The sequence below is a fragment of the Platalea leucorodia genome (assembly GCF_965183815.1).
Source record: "Platalea leucorodia genome assembly, chromosome: 1".
Lineage (NCBI taxonomy): Eukaryota > Metazoa > Chordata > Aves > Pelecaniformes > Threskiornithidae > Platalea > Platalea leucorodia.
Window position 1 is genome coordinate 30703179 of NC_138823.1, and position 17396 is coordinate 30720574.

Below are 17396 nucleotides of genomic sequence, written 5' to 3' on the forward strand. Positions count from 1 at the left end.
TATGTTCAGGCAAGTAAATTCAATCCTATATGCACACATCTTGACTTGAGTGTCTTAATCTGCAAGATGAAACTGACTTTTAGTTTGACTAAATTTCTACTCTTTGATTTACTCTGCATATGCAGTTTTCCTGCAGGCTTTCTTCCCTGAAAGATTTCTCTCCTTTTATACGTCAGTGAAGTGCTGAAGGCTAACATAAAACATGTGCTACCAATTTTCTCAGATAAACCAATAGTGAAATAAGTTTCTTGTTCTCACCCTGGAAATGTGGGAGTTTCCATTAAAAAAAAAAAAAAAAAAAGCAGGCAAAAAACCCCCACCAGCCTTCTGATGTCCATCAGACTTGCACATTTGTTTCACTTACAGTTTTTTTCACCTCTGCAAATATACCTGAGGCTAGGAGGAGATATTATACCCTTCTCCACCCTCACGCTAGTTGTCCTTTTTTTTTTTCTGGTTGACGTAAGTCCTCTGAGTCATTTGAGATAAGCCCATGACATAAACACAACCCACCATGTGAGACTACCTCCAGTCATTTATAAATTCAAAGGATTATAAGTAGCAGGAAAACACAGTGTGCTTTCTTGTAAGAAGAACGTGTTTCAACTTTAGGGTTTTTTTCGCTATGTGATGTCATATTCAGGATATTTTTAAGTGTTTCTATTTTTTAATGATTTTTGATTTTTCTTGTTTTCTGACATATTGATATGGCTTGTAATGTTTTGAGTGCTTAATAGGAGGAATTGGGTTTTTAACATCTTTGCTGTAAAATCTCCAGCATCTATTTCTACTGCTTGAAACAAGGAAGAAAGTGCTGTGGATCTGAAATTCCCAGGGGCTGGGTATTATGTTATACTTCAAAACTCTATTTAGAGGACAGAAAAACACAAGAAATTAAAGCCGTCTTTACTGGTCCCTAAGTATGTCTTAAGCATTTGTTTCCTAATCTGAACAGTTCATTTATTTTGTTCATTTTTTATTTTTAAATAGGGGGGCTATTTTACAAAAAAGCCAAGGTCAGTATTACAATAATAAGAAGAAATGACTTTTACTGCTTCTAACACCATTTACTTCCTCCTGTACTGCAGAGAATATGACATTGTACACCAAAAAAAAAAAAAATCTCATTCAAACAGACATTTTCTGCTTTACTGCTTGACTTTCTGTGAATAAGTAACCTTTTACATTGCAAAAAATTTTGTGGCAAATTATCTCTCTAAATAGAGTTTATACACACTACATGTCATGCTACAAAAGTGAAAGCGAAGAAGAGGGAGAGAGATTGCAACCTGTCTTTTAAGGTTTATCAGTAGGGAAAAAAATTCATATATTTGTTATTGCAGTTCATTATCACTGCTGTATTACCAGTGGTGAATGTTGTTATGTATTAAATATTGAAGTCTGGAGATTATATTTCTATTAATTTAAGATACTGTTGAATCTCTTTTAGAGTGTTAATCTTGCCTTCTGTATCTGAAACATGTTATCATATTGCTTGAAAGATCAGCAGACACTTTTCTTTTTTTTGCCTATGCAAAGTAGTGTCTGCAGGGTTGAGTTTCCCATGCTTAAGTAGAGAGCCATTGCAGCACACACACTTTCATGTCAAAGAAGCATACCAGCCTAACAATTCACTTGTGGAACACTACCACAAGGTAATATTGACATCAATGCCTAGCATGATTAAAAAGAAAACTAGACCTTCACAAATCAAAATGAAACTGAACCACCAGCTGTGGTATGCTTTGAAAGCAACTCTCCTTATGTGTAGCCTGTCTCTTCAAAGTTTCTTAACCCCCACATCAGCATGATTTCTTAAACTGAGGTAAAATATTAAAGAAAAACAAGGAAGATGTACAGTCAGACTATAGTTATCCAAGCAGCCACAGATGAAGTCAGATACATAATAGCATGTAAGAATCAGCTGATATGGATTGAACGCAAGTGGGAATTAGAAATGTAATATAATCTGATCTTTTGAGCATTCTGCTATTGGTCTCACTTTGTCTAAGTACTTTCAAAAATACAGTCCTTGAACATTTTTAATCTAAATTGCATCTGGAAGAGGATGTGACAGCCGGATCCAGAAGAGGGCTCACAATGTGAGTATGACAGAATATAGGTATCTATGCTCAAAGCAGTTATCAAGCCTTGATTGCTGCTTCTCAGTTACACAAGAACTCCTGTAACTAGATCTGGTTTCAACATGAAAACCACCATAAATGCCTACAGCTCTCACATAACCCCCCCAACATGCAGCCTAGAAGCACACTTCCCCTTGTTCCTAGAAACTCTGTCAAAAGTGAATCCTGTCTCTCAGAAGGAGGATTGAAATTAGAAACAACAAACCAACAATAATATGGGCTTAATAAGAATTATTATTCCCATGTACACATGGCCAGTGCCCTTACATAGGATGAGGTAAGTATGAATTCCCAGCCAATATTGGGCCAATATCTAGGCTCTCTTTCCCACAAAAATTTGGACCAGATGATCTTTCAAGGTCTCCTCCAACCTGAGCTACTCCTTTTCTCTTTTCTCTTTTCTCTTTTCTCTTTTCTTCCCCTTCCCTTCCCTTCCCTTCCCTTCCCTTCCCTTCCCTTCCCTTCCCTTCCCTTCCCTTCCCTTCCCTTCCCTTCCCTTCCCTTCCCTTCCCTTCCCTTCCCTTCCCTTCCCTTCCCTTCCCTTCCCTTCCCTTCCCTTCCTTTCCCTTCCCTTCCCTTCCCTTCCCTTCCCTTCCCTTCCCTTCCCTTCCCTTCCCTTCCCTTCCCTTCCCTTCCCTTCCCTTCCCTTCCCTTCCCTTCCCTTCCCTTCCCTTCCCTTCCCTTCCCTTCCCTTCCCTTCCCTTCCCTTCCCTTCCCTTCCCTTCCCTTCCCTTCCCTTCTTTCCTATTCTATGCTTTTTTTTTCCCTATTCCTATTCTATGCTTTTCTATTCTTCTAGTTCAGTATTTTTTGTCAACAGTTATTGAATAAAATGCATTACCGGTATTTTTTCTAAGCTGCAATTCCTGAATTCAGAGAGTGCCTACCTACAATTCTGAATGAGGCTTAGGAGAGAAATGAAACTTAAGACAAATTCCTCTGTCTTTGTGGCTGAGCCAGTGGGAAGCCCTGCAGATCAGGGAGCATTTCTCTGGGCTAGTTTTTCTGTGTCCCTTTTTGAGGCATCTAACTAGGGGAAGCCATGACACCTGCAGCTTTCCATCATCAACATCTAGTGTCCTATATTGGGAAAGAGGCTGTGCTGCTCTTTATTATCACTTTGGCTGCATCTAGCCCTGTGTTTAACTTTTCCCAAATGCTGCCTAGGGAACATTTACTCAGTGCATTCTGGTTTTGTGCAGTGGATCTCGCCTCAGTTCCTTAGTCCATGTCTACATGGTAAGCCAGTGACCTTCAGCATTTGGCTGAATTGCAAGTGTCCTGCTTACAGACTTGACCAACTGCACAATGGCTCAGTGTGGTGTAGCCCGTACGTGCAGGTTTCTTCCTGACACACCAGTGCACCAGAGGGTTACTGCACACAGCCAGGCTTCACAGGGGTGCTGAACCAGGAGCTGTTCACACAATACATACCTAGATCCAGCCTTAGGGATTTAGAAAACATTGACCAACAGGATCCATTTCATGTTCTTCCCTTTCTTTTACTGGCATGTCATTTCCTCCAAGAATAAGCCGGAGCTATGGCTTATTCTTGGATAACAACGTCTCATATCTTATGCTAAGTCTCTTAGCAGAATATTTCTGATAATGATGGTAGCACGGCCTGGAGGCTGAGGAATTGGAACCATAAACAACCAATAATAAAAGTAACACACGACTGCTGGTAATAAAATATAAGAACAGAACCCTAAGTATCCTAAACCTTATAAAATTCTTTCAGGTATTCTTCCTTTTGCACTTTACTGCATCAGTTAAATGGCAAGGAACTTATTTGAAGAAAAGATGTATTTTTTTCCTGCAGAGTGCATTTCAATTTCCAAGAAATCTCAAATAGCTTCAAGTTGTGAATTCCTAATCATTGAATCCAATATTTTTCAATCATAACCCTAAATGAGAACTCAGCTTATTTTGGTGGTTATAGTATGCTGTGATGCAGGGAACATAATCATAAAAGGAGAGGTACACTCTTACTCTGGGTCTGAATTTTAATAAATGGTTTCAACAAAAATGTATTCATTGTTATTATAGTTATTTTCCTTTCTCTACATTAAACTCCAGAACTAAACTATTAAATAAATGAGTTTATTGAAATACTGAATTTATCCTACATTAAGACAAAAATGTTAATTGCTCACCAAACTAAGTCAAGTATTCTATGAACTCTTATTTCCCTATAAACAGATTTCCCGTAAATTTAACAGACTACTTTATTCTCATCACAAGAACACACTAGAGGAGAAAGAGAGTCACAAAATAAAGGTGACTTTTATTGTTGTTTTTAGCTAGTTGTAAAATTATAATACTACCTCTCTATTAATATGCTAGGCAGTAAACAGCTTCCACAAATGTTCTAAGTAAGAGCAAAGATTTTATACAACAACCATTACTACCAAAATTTAGAAGATTATAAATTATAATGTAATTACGTAACAGATTAGTAATATAAAGAAAGACTCTTCACAACTAAAATCTGTTAGTTTGAGGTCTATAATATACAATAATTTCAGATACATATGATAGAAGTAAGACAGATTTCCTCTTAAACAATGGTTTGATCTCCCCTATAGAGACCTTTCATCCACAGACACTGAAAAGCTGCATTAATATTCGAGTATAGGTTGTGATTGTATAATTTTTAAGCTGAATTCTGAACACATTTATTCATGTGTCAAACTTCTAAAAAGCTACTAGAGTGCTTTTGAAAATTAAGCATACAAAGAGTCCTAGTGATCAGTAACATTGTGCCTTCAAAGTTCAGTACATGAAGACAGTTTTGTGCATAAAACTTTCAGAATATCAAAATGTTTTTGTAGGTTTGGGACAAAACTTTCTCATAGATTCATAGCTCTGTGAATATAATATATTGCAGTGTAACTCTATACAAAAATCACAGGAACTACTTGTCTTTTGCTTCAGCTTTGCTTATTTTGATCCTTTGTTACCTAGTTTTACATAATTATTAATTAGATTCTGTTGAAGTAAATTGTCTTCATTGCTGTTTTCTGTTTAAGTTCTGTCATTATGGATCCTCACTACTTCTACGAAAATTATCAATAAACAAATACTAATTAATTGGTGACCATCCACATTTTTCAAATATTGTAAAGATGTCATAACAGTGAAGTTATATTGCTTAACTGCACTAGATTTCTTTACGTGAAAATAATTATTAGAGTGCTTGATACATATTAAGTAGACCAAAGAAGTCACTTTGATGGTATTCAACCATTGCTAATCAGGCTGTGTTATTAATTAAAACTTAATGACCTGAATCTTTCTGTTATTGACAAAATGTGGTTTATAATTACACAGGAATTTAAATAACATGGCTAAAGTAATGCTAAAAGGGCAAAACCCCAACAGTTTGCTTACTCACAGAATGAAGTACGATTTCATAATTAAGCCAGTCCTTTTAATTAATAACAAACTTGTTAAGCTTTCTCTTTGCTTGATAAAGTTGATCACTTTTTATATACTTTTGCAAATCAATCCAGCACAAATACTCTGTGGAATTTTAGTCTATACGTTGCAGATACAATGAAAAGTGGTTTATAAGTCATTGCTTAAATGGCCACCAGGTCATAAATTTCAATTCAATTAGCTTTTTAATCTAACATATTAAGTCTTGCAAGTCTAGTCTTAATGTGCAATAACATAATTCTTTTACATATTAATTATATTGTTTCTATTATAGAAAAACAGGAGATACTGCCCTTGAAAATAGCTGTTTGCCACTACTCTAGCTGATAGGATAATGTTTAAGTCAAGATTTTTTTCTATTTCTACAGTGAATCTGAAGAATGAGACAAAATTGTTTCCATCAGGTCCTGTATTTTCACTCCATAGCACTTTCAGAGTCTGCTCCTGTGATGTGCAAGGAGCCAAACTGAGAAGGAACTCAGAGCTCCTACCTGTGACCTTCAATACATCTTATTCCCGTAACTTGTCGTTACTCCCTTCTTCCAGAGACTACCTCCTCACAGCAAAGACAAGAGAACTGATAGTCATAACACTTTCCCCCAGGGGGACAGGACTGGGCAGGGCCGCAGGATCCAGGTTGTGCTGGCTCCGTCCTTGGAGGTTTCTGGGCCCCAACATGGCACAGCCCTGAGCAGCCTGGTCTGAGCTCACAGCTCTGGAAACCAGCTTGGAGTAAGTGATTTTCTGAGTTCCTTTCTTGGCCTGTTTGGGTGCTAATAGGTTCCATTGTCTCCTGCCATTTTTTTGTTGTTTGTTTTGTTTTAAAAAGTATGTATATAAAAAATCTTTCCTGTACTTTTCTCCCTCTATTTGTCCTTCAGCTTCAATGAATGAGTCTGAATGAAAAACATTTTCTTTCATCTTATTTATTAGATAAATCCAAACCAGTGAAGAAATAGAAAAGTTTCACTGAAGAAAGATATTATAGTTACGAGTAAAAAATTGTGAATTCTGAGGTTTTTTGCTGTTGTAAGGTATGAAAATAGAGATACTGAATATGTTGATTTTATTCTATTTTTGTATGTAATTAAATTTGTAAAATTTGATTTTCATGTAAATAAAAAATGTAAGTAAATGAAATGGGGGCTAGCCATAAATGTAACTACCAAGATCAAATTTTGGTTTAAACAGATTAATTTTAAATTGTATATATTCATGAATATATACATGTGATGCTGATTAAAAGAAACAAAAAGACAAAAACAATCACCTTTTAAAACCTTGGCTTCAGGGAAAGAGATTTACTAGAGCTAGGAGCAACATCTTGAGTAACTTTTAGCAAGACTGTCAGCACTACTGCAATAAGTATTGCTAAACTGCTTCCAAAGATTTCACAATTTTTAAACCATGTTTTCCTGTGCAAATTGCAATCCAGGTGTTAGTACTTGGCCTACAGTGACTCTTTCTGCAGTTTCAGTTCGACACGGTACCTTTTCTTCCTATTACAGAGTTTTTGTTCAGAGTTAACTCAAATTGTTTATTTGGAGATGCTGCTTCAGATTTAGGTGCATTTCTATGGCTGGTGAAATCATTCTTGCCTGTGGTATGTGGCTTTTGAAATATTTCTGGGAAAAGTAATGTGGCAATATCAAGCACTATTTTAGGGCTAGATTCCTGTTGACAGCCCCACTCTTGAGGGAAAACTGGCTTACTGGGGTAGGCAGTTGTAGGTGGCTCTTGACTTATTTCCTCACCTTCTACTCTTTCTTCTAGGTTTCACAAATGGCAGATTAAAAGATGAGCCTGATCCATTATTTATTTTGATCAAGTAAGAATAAAATCCATACAACTCCTCAGGTCCTACAGAAGGCATAAACCCAAGAAAGTTTGTAAAAAGTTCCAGCAAGGGAAAAACTGAACTTGCAAATTTATACACAAGAAAAAATGCAAAGAAAAAACAGCTAACAATAACTAGAACAATGATTAAAAGAGACACATTAGAAAATAAACATTTTAAGCAGCCAATAGAAAAAGTTGTAAAATTGCTACAAATGTTTTTTTTTTCCTCCAATTAGATTTGTCCAAGAAACTCCATTATATAGGTATTTTAATTTATGGTGTTTTCTTTACTATTTATTTCCTGGTCTTCTAGAAAATAATGACTTGAAACTTTGTTCCAACAACCCACTTCTATAAAATTTTTTTTTTTCCATTAGCTTCAATAGTGAAATTAAGAAAAGGATAAAAACTGCCACATTAAAACTTTTCCTTCCTCTTTATTAGAAACATTAATTAAATTCTGTCATTGTTCATTGCTCTAAGTACTGCTATTCATCTATATTCAATTCTATTAAGTATTGGTGTTTTATGCCAATAAAATATAAATTATGATAGAATAATTTTAAGAGGATGTAATGTGTATATAAGGGTATATGGGCAAAATAATATTAATGTGTTAATAACTAAGCACCCTCATAAAAATACACACATTGGAAGTGAAAAATAAAGCCACTGTAAATACCAAATAATTTTATTTCTGATGTCAGCATTTTTCACTTATTCAATTAGAAGGCATTCCCTCAAGACATGCAAGAAATGCAAAAGTATCTGTATGATAGCGCCACTGTGTACCTGACAGTTTTAATCATATGTTGTGTTTGAGATAACCCTTATAAGTAATCTCTTGTTAAATAATTATAAAATTAAAAGCAACATTTTCCCTTGTATAATCCAATCGGCCATATTTAACCTTGAAAAGATACTCAGCTTCTTATTAGAGCCTATAAAAATACTTATCCCAAGTTTCAAGAAAAATATTTATCCCAAGTTTCAAGCTCCTTTCCTTAAAATATATTACAAATTTGAGTGTGGAGGGATGGTGGAACATTCCTAGTACTTTAAGAGTATCAAACATTTCCAAGTCATTAAATGAAAGTAATGAATCAATACATGTTCTGGCATCACTCATTAATACATCATTGAAGCTGAGATTTATCCTCATGTTGTATGACTAGAACAGAAATATCCTTCATAATTAATTAATTGAAAGACACAGGATGTTGGATTGCTAATCTGCAAGTAACAGTTATTCTCAACAAAGTATTTTTTAATTGGGTCAGAAATAAAAACTGAATCTGCTGGCTAAAGTGACCTATTTTTCCCTGTAACCACAATGGAGTTGTTACTCTCTTTCTTTGGCATGTAGTTTCAATTAATTGTTTTAATGACACAGTTAATTTTGCTTCTATCTCCATGCATATTTATGCACTGAAAAAATGAGATGCTAGAACAGAAAAGAGGCTACCTAATCTCTCTGAAGGTCTGGACATTTGAAACCACTCCTATAACAGGAAGATGCAGCTTCTTCTAGCACAGAGTGAGGGTCATCCTGGGGTCTTTTCAAAAAACGTTCAGCATTTAATAAGTCTTTTACATTAAAAATCCAGGCTGCTGACAGGAAGCTCAAAATGTGCAAAAATCTAGGTAAGATGTTCAGCTTAGTGATGCTAATTTTCTCCCTCCCAGAGGCTCAGAGGAAGCTATTGCCACTGATTGGCATTATCTGCTAGCTATGGAAGGTGGGTTCCAAACATCTTTACACTGTTTTTCAAGATTTTTTGTTATTTTTATCCCAAGCATTTAATTGACTTTGACTGCTTATGAAAATCCCATTGGAAGAGGTCTCTGCTACAAAGAGAGACATTTCAAGTAGCTTTGACATTTCCCAGTTAATTCTTTAGTTCAAATGTGAGATGAAATTTTGCATTAACACCAGAAAGAAGTGAAGTCAGAACTCATTGTAAACAAGAAAAATTCAAATGGCTTCCACAAAGATCAGGAGCTCTTTTATATAATTTTAAACTGGGGCCATGCAACAGGTCAAAAACTAATATCAGGGCACTCATTATCATTCATTCGCAGTTCACTTTGTCAAAACTCTGCTCTATGTTCCTGAAAAGTGGCAAGACTCGGAGATACCACTGCTCCATTACAGGAATCCATAGTAGGTTTGAGAAAATTCGGTTTGAATATACGAGCACTGAGTGTCTGCATGATTATATATGCTTATTTCTAGAACCACCAACAGAAGGAAGTTTGCATTGTGCAGTTATCAGTTTAAGATTGTACAGGTCGCATGAGATGGAGCAGAATTCATTAAATTTCAAAGTCAGAGATGCCCTGTATAATCAAATTGAACTATTTTGTAATGTCAGAGTTATCGTATAGAAATAATTCTTCGTCAGCCCCTTTACCATATTTCCTGCTGCTTTAAACCAATTAATCAGTAAAATGTCATTAAAGTTTGTTATCTAAATCTTAAGCAGAAATGTCAACTACAGAAAATAAAAAAGTATTGAGATTTGCTAAGAACAAAACGAGTTATCCTTTTATGACTGTCCTATGCCCCCTAACACCTCTGCTAGTGGCTATATATGACTTTGAAGAGTTCAATGCACAAAAAAATCACTTTTCTTCCTGGCTTGCTAAAACGGACATTTCATTCATTCTCAGCTCTCTAAAAGAGAGGATAATATTATTACTGCCTTGACTATGTTCTTTTTCTTTCACATCTAACTCCAATTTGTGTTTCCTGTACTGGCTCCTTCACAAAATGAATGGTGACTTCCAAGAAACACAAAGCATTCTTTATATGCAGTAATTTTCATGCTATTTTTCAAGAAACATTTAGGGAAATCAGAGAGAGAATATATCTTTATGATCAACTTCCTTGCTAAATCTTTAGAAAATCCCACTCTAGCTGATTTTTCTTAGAGCAATAACTATATCTCTTGAATATTTATTTCAAAACAATCAGGTTCCACTCATCCAAAATAATTTTCTCATTTTATGCACAATTCTTACTAATTGGATATAAATTATTGGATATAAATTATCCAATTACTTCAAGAAATATAGTTTCAAGAAATATAATTGTCCAAGTGATGACAAATAATTATGTTAGTTAATTATCCTTCAGTTCCTCCTGATTATTCCTGTCCATTTACCAGCTCACTCTTTCGCCCCTCCTACCTGATCTACTGTGATTTTCCTTCTTAGCCCTGAGTAGACAGCTGAAAAGGAGTCCTAAGGCAGCACAGACAATTTGCTGTTGACCTAGAGAGAGGGTTGTTTTCAGAAACTCTACTTAGGTTTCTATCTGAGAACCACAGGAAAACAGCATCTGACATCATCATGAAATGTCTTCATGAATTCCAGATCACTTGATGAAAGCTGGCATGCGCCTTCCATCCAAAAATATTTTATATAATATTTATTAAGTTCTATGATTCATGAAGCTTTCAGAATTGATATTTCTCTTCTTCCAGAGAAATAAGGCGGGGGACCTTATTTAACATTTGACTAGTTTTTCTGTTCATTTTGTCATTTCTTTATCACTTCCAAAATCACTCTTCACCTCCACAACAGCCTTGCAAATTCTTTGTCTAGCATTTTGTTAAACGCACCTCACCTCAGCAAACCAGGTTTTTCTTTCTCTTGCAGTGTGTGAAATGTTTTCTCTCTTGTAAACATAAAGAATACAGCTGTTAAGGCTGACAAGCAAAAGGAATGTTTTGGGGCGAGAGACCTGTGAACTCTCTCAGTATAAATACCATTTAGATCAATCTTGTCCGTTAACAACCTCAGGATAAGCATCAGGGTTTTTCCCAGTCCTGCGCCTTCAGGGGTCTCTCTCATTCCAGTATTATTGCCTTGTGATGTGCCTTTATGATGGGCCAAACTAGATTAAATTCATCGGCATACCCAGGGGCCTGCTGTCTTTGGGCAGGCACGACCTGAACTTCATCCTCTCCTGGAGAAATGAAACTGTCTTACTGATCAGTGGGTGCAAGAAGAATTCAAAAGCGGCTTCTGTTTGGAGGGTGGTGACTACAGACTTAGCTGTGGAGAGATCTGTAGTGCTATTTTTGAGCTGAGTCAACACCTGGCACTTGTCCTGCATGATCAACACTAAGGGGGAAAGGCTTTTTTCTTTAGCATATCTGCAACTCACCTGTACTTGCAATAACATTGATATCAAAGATTAAAAAAAAAAATGCAGATATTAACAAATTTATAGTCTTCCTGAGCTATTAAAGAATTCCATGAACTCTCCTGTCTCTTTCCAAGTATTTCTGCAGGCACTCCATAACCTTATTCTTTGCAAGATATGCATCTCGCTTTACAATTTTAGTGAAACTGAAAAATCAAATGCATTAAACATTGCAACAGAATGAATTTGGAAGCTACTACTGTTAAAAAATTCTGCCCTTACATAAAAGGACAAAATATTTCAGTTACTAATGTGATAAATGGGAATTAGTTCTGATCTGGCTCTTGTTTGAAGGTATTTAATATGAGCTCGTGTTATTTTAGTATATGCAACAGAGAGTGCCTAGGCAGAGATGTATTAGATTTATACATATTTTCCCTTCATCTGAGTTTAACTCTTTAAAAAAACAATGCCAGTATCACTTTCATTTTCAGGGTTTTATACAGTTGTGCTAATAAGTTAGGAAAAATATGCTATTTTTGTAAGCATATTAAAACTAGGAATGACATGAGTTGATGTCAGGAAGACAGAATGTAACTATTTAAAGATACTTGTAGGAAGAAGTGTTGTCACTTTTGTATTCTTTTATTGTCATAGCCACAACAATTCTACTATTTAACAAGCTATTAGAAGGGTTACTTAACTATGAATTAATATAACCTTCATTTTGTTAATGTGGATGACTGTAATATGTATGCTGATTTTGCTAAAAATGTTAATTTCTTTGATATTTGGCAACGACATAGATTTCTACAATGGGTTGCATTCTAGGATGATGGTTTTCACATCATATAGTGAATGGTTTTCAACCAAATACTTGCCACAGCTGGGAACAGGCAGCATTACAATCCCTGCTAAGACTGTAATGGTTTAAGTTACTGGGAGAAGAATTTTTTTGCAAAACATCTTTTCCACCAAAGTGCAATGGAGCACTCAGTAAGATATTCCAGTGCCTGTGAGTTGATGCCTTCTAGAAAAAAGGCTTGGGACTGCTTCAGCTAAAAGTACTCTAACAAGCAAAACCTCTGCAGGCTCTTCACAAAGATTTTCTGTGCAGAAACATAGCTGTCTGGGGGAACATTTCCCATATCGTCACACACCTCACACTTTCCTCTACACAGTTCTTCATCCTGCTCCTACTAGCAGACATGGACCAGGAAGTGCAGCTTAATAACCAACAACAATCGTCTCACATTATCGTGGATGACCTGGCTCTCTAACAACAGGATCAAAAAAAGAAAAATCTAGAGTAGACCTGAGTTGAAAACATGTCAGTATAATGTGTTTTCGGTGTTTTGGTAATTTTAATGTCTTTGATGAAGTCAGTGAAATGTTTATAATCTGTGTAGCGTTACATTTACATATACAGTTGCATATAATTCTTCTTCTTTGTTTATTATAATGCCTTTGTAATATCTTAGTAATATAGTAAATTTATCACCAAATTTACGTGCTACTGCTTTACAGAGTAAAGTAATATTTTTTTTTTAATTCTATGGCAGAAAACAAGGCATAATCCTGTACTTGATCAATGACATTTACCAAAACTCATTAAGAAACAAGGTAGGCATATGATTGCGTTTTCACACACAGATCTTAAGACATGAGCAAGAAAAAGGCTCGCTATGAAAACCTGTTTACTGAAAACCAGTTGGAAGTCTTTAATCCCCCACCATGAAGCGGACATGTGGTTCCTGTGTGAGGAAGGATGCGACAAGGGCAGAGGACAAGGGCTTTTGCCCTGTAAAGATCTAGAAGTGAATGGAGACGTAGAATGGAAAAAAAGCATGTGGTGGTGGTGGAGTGAAAGACTGGATCAAAATGAATACATGCCTGGGGTGATAATTCAGGTTGCCTGAGAAACCTTAATTCAGGTGTTTCATAATTTCTGGGTTCTTCAGTTGCAGCCTTAGTGTTCCTTTGCCATAGTTCAGAGGCAGGGTAATAAAAAGCCTTTACAAAAAAATTAACCATATAAAGCTGCTGAAAGAAGCTGATCCCTTTGGGTACTCAGTAAGGATAGTCGTGCTGAAGTTTCTTCAAGTACTTGACCCAGTGACGACACTGGTAACACTGTTAGCCTCCAGCTAGTCCTATCCTTCAGAGAATGAATGCATACTTAAATTTCTCTGCTATTTCTAAATAAGGGAAAGCAGACTTTCATGAATGATGGAATTCATTCAACAAAAAGAAGTATATTCTGGGGGTTTTAAACACTTCTGCACAAAGTTCCCTGTGAGTCTTTCCCTTACCCTGGCCTCCTATTTAGTTCCTTTCCTACTATAGCTCCCATACTCATGTTTCCTCAGCCGACTCCTGCCTGCCTCTTCCTATACTGCCCCACACCTTTACTTCTCTCTCTTACCCCATGCAAGCCCACATTCTTTCCCTTAGCACAACTGCTGCTGTTCCCCCTTGCTGCTATTCAATTTCTTGAATCTTCCCCAGGAATGTTTACTTCAGCTCTATCTATGTTCTTTCCCTTAACATCTTTCTTTACCACAGTCCCTCTTGCTCCTGTCCTATCCCCACACAGACCAGTTCCCGGTCTCCGGTCATTTTCTTTCTCCCCTTCATCCTTCCTATATGGCATGAGGAGGCAACGCTGGAGGGACAGGCTTTATATTCTTAAATTTTTTAAGAAAGAGCTTATTTTGATCAAAACTTTAACAAAATATCTGAGGGATACATTCAGCATAGAGTATTAGAGCCACAATGGTTTACATTTGGCAGAGCTATCAGCAACTGAAAACAGAGGCTTATGATTGAAAGCCTCTGGCAGCCTCACTTATTGGCATGAGAACTCTGCCACCTATTACAATATGCTGTTTATTTAACAGTTTCTGTTAAATTAAATTACTTATCTCTCACCATGACAGATATATTTATATCTATTTTAAATAGCCCTCCAAATGTTTCTTTTAATTCTTGCACATAAATTCTAGTGTAATGAGGTAATGCTGCTGCATTTTCATGAGTATAATAAACCTCTTACGGTTTGGCGCAAGTTGAATATATCAAGGAGAAGAAAAAGGGAAGGAGGAGTTGGTATAATCAGAAATTAAGTCACATTTAATATGTTAAGTTTTAGAAAGTACTGAGGAAGTCCACAATGTAAGGAGGATGAAAATGACACGGAAAAGAACAGTACCTTCATATGTACAAATATTAAAATATAGACTTGAACTTTATGAGTCAGATTCTGCTGTTATTTATCCTGGTAAATCTTGTTTACTCTCCATGTAGAAGGAGTAATGAAATCAATTAAATCAGTGGAGATAAACAGAAGTAAAAGTAGAATCAGATCCCCACAAATGTAAATGAAGATCATAGAAAACAAAAGATAATCTTTTGGACAATGCTAGGGTACTTATGTAGGAAAGCTCCCACCATGAAAAGTTAATGATGTTTCAGGATTTAAAAATTATTAGAAGGGTAAAATACCAAAAATAATAGTCAAGATTATTTTCTACCTGTAACTGCCACTTGAAAAATGGCACTTGTTTATGTACAGTAATACTTTAATATCTTACACAAGATTCTACTGAAAAAAGGTTACACTTGGCTGGGACAGCACTAAGATCAACTTGTATTGAAAACACCATCTACCTTTCATCAGAATTTTTTTTCTGATTTCAAATACAGTGTAACTACCCCCCCACTGTTGTCACAAACTATTAGTGATTCACAGAAACATAAGCAGTATGAAGGAAGACTAGAAGCAAAAAGGTTAATTATACAATCTTGCAATAAACTTCCCAGCACTTGTAGTTTTTTATTAGGTGCATAACATGGCACTGTATAATATGCTTTTTCTTTACTCTCTTACCAGTGTTGTTCATGTGAATGTGGAGGTCTTACCAACTGAATCCTACTGACAATAAATTTAATAGCTCTGCTGTATAGCTTCTTTCTTCCTGAAATGATTTTCACTGCAAATTTATGAGTTTTTCAATATATAAAGACTCTCATCTTTATTGTTCTTTAAATAAAGATTACAAATCAAATTAAATGCTGGAAAGTGAAAAGGAGGATAAGTGAGAGCAATCATTTTCCAAAACGTGTTTTTAGTATATTTCCTTCCACTGACCAAAAAGTCATGATGCCTGGAATTGAATTATACAGTAACTTGAGGGTAAAAAATACCAGAAGACTGCAGAGTATTATGTGTTTAAAAATTGTTTCTTAACAGTGAAATATAGCTACTACTTTTCTTCCTCCTTCCCATCAGGAAGACCAACGGAAGCCTTACAGAAGACCACGAGTCATTTCATAGAATCATAGAATCATAGCAACATAGAATCATTAAGGTTGAAAAAGGCCCTTAAGATCATCAAGTCCAACCGTTAACCTAGCACTGCCAAGTCTACCACTAAACCATGTCCTCAAGCACCACATCTACCTGTCTTTCAAACACCTCCAGGGATGGAGATTCAACCACTTCCCTGGGCAGCCTGTTCCAGTGCCTGACTACCCTTTCGGTGAAGAAGTTTTTCCTAGTATCCAACCTAAACTGCCCCTGGCACAGCTTGAGGCCATTTCCTCTCATCCTCTCACTTGTTACTAGGGAGAAGAGACCAACCCCCACCTCGCTACAACCTCCTTGCAGGTAGTTGTAGAGAGCAATAAGGTCTCCCCTCAGCCTCCTCTTCTCCAGACTAAACAACCCCAGCTCCCTCAGCCGCTCCTCACAAGACTTGTGCTCTAGACCCTTCACCAACTTCGTTGCCCTTCTCTGGACACGGTCTATGTAAGAGACTGAAGTGTTAAGAACAATTGTCTCAAAGCTTGCTTGTGTATTTATCTGATAAGACCGGACAGTAGACCACTCTTTTGTCTGACAAGACCCGAGGGCAGACCACTCTTTGGCTTATCAAGTACCACCGTCTTGCAAGGAAACCTGTGCAAACTTGCTGAAGCAGCAGGCCATTCTTTGGCTTATCAGGCACCACCAAGAAGAGGACACCAACTGGTTTCCGGTCAGGCCGCTTGCCCCACCAGTAGATGTGCATGTGTTTGGTACGTGATGTTGCCCTGGGTAACCAAACGGAAACGAGAGGACAAACTCCCTCTCCAACACAAGATAAAAGACGGCACAACGAAACCTGAGTGTGGCCATCCACCACCGAAAAACTGAAGACAGGACCAACAGGATGCCGCTGGCTCCATGGTGGTGACTATCCTTTGCTTATCTCTCTCTGGATGCTTGCTTAATTTCCTCCTAACATTTCCTGCCTTTCCTATCGCTTTACTCTTTTATATTTACCCAATAAAACGTCTGATTGGTGGCATATGACCTCGTTTGTGTCTTAATTTCGCCCTTGGGATCATTACAAACCTTCCCCGAGCCTGACAATCAGACCGGGACTTAACAGTCTATTACCTCGGTGTCCTTCTTGTAACGAGGGGCCCAAAACTGAACACAGTACTCGAGGTGCGGCCTCACCAGTGCCGAGTACAGGGACACTATCACCTCCCTAGTCCTGCTGGCCACACTATTCCTGACACAAGCCAGGATGCCATTGGCCTTGGCCACCTGAGCACACTGCTGGCTCATGTTCAGGCGGCTGTCAACCAACACCCCCAGGCCCTTTTCAGCCAGCCAGCTCTCCAGCCACTCCTCCCCAAACCTGTGGCGTTGCATGGGGTTGTTGTGACCCAAGTGCAGGACCCGGCACTTAGCCTTGTTGAGTCTCATGCAGTTGGCCCCAGCCCAACGATCCAGCCTGTCCAGGTCCCTCTATAGGGCCTTCCTACCC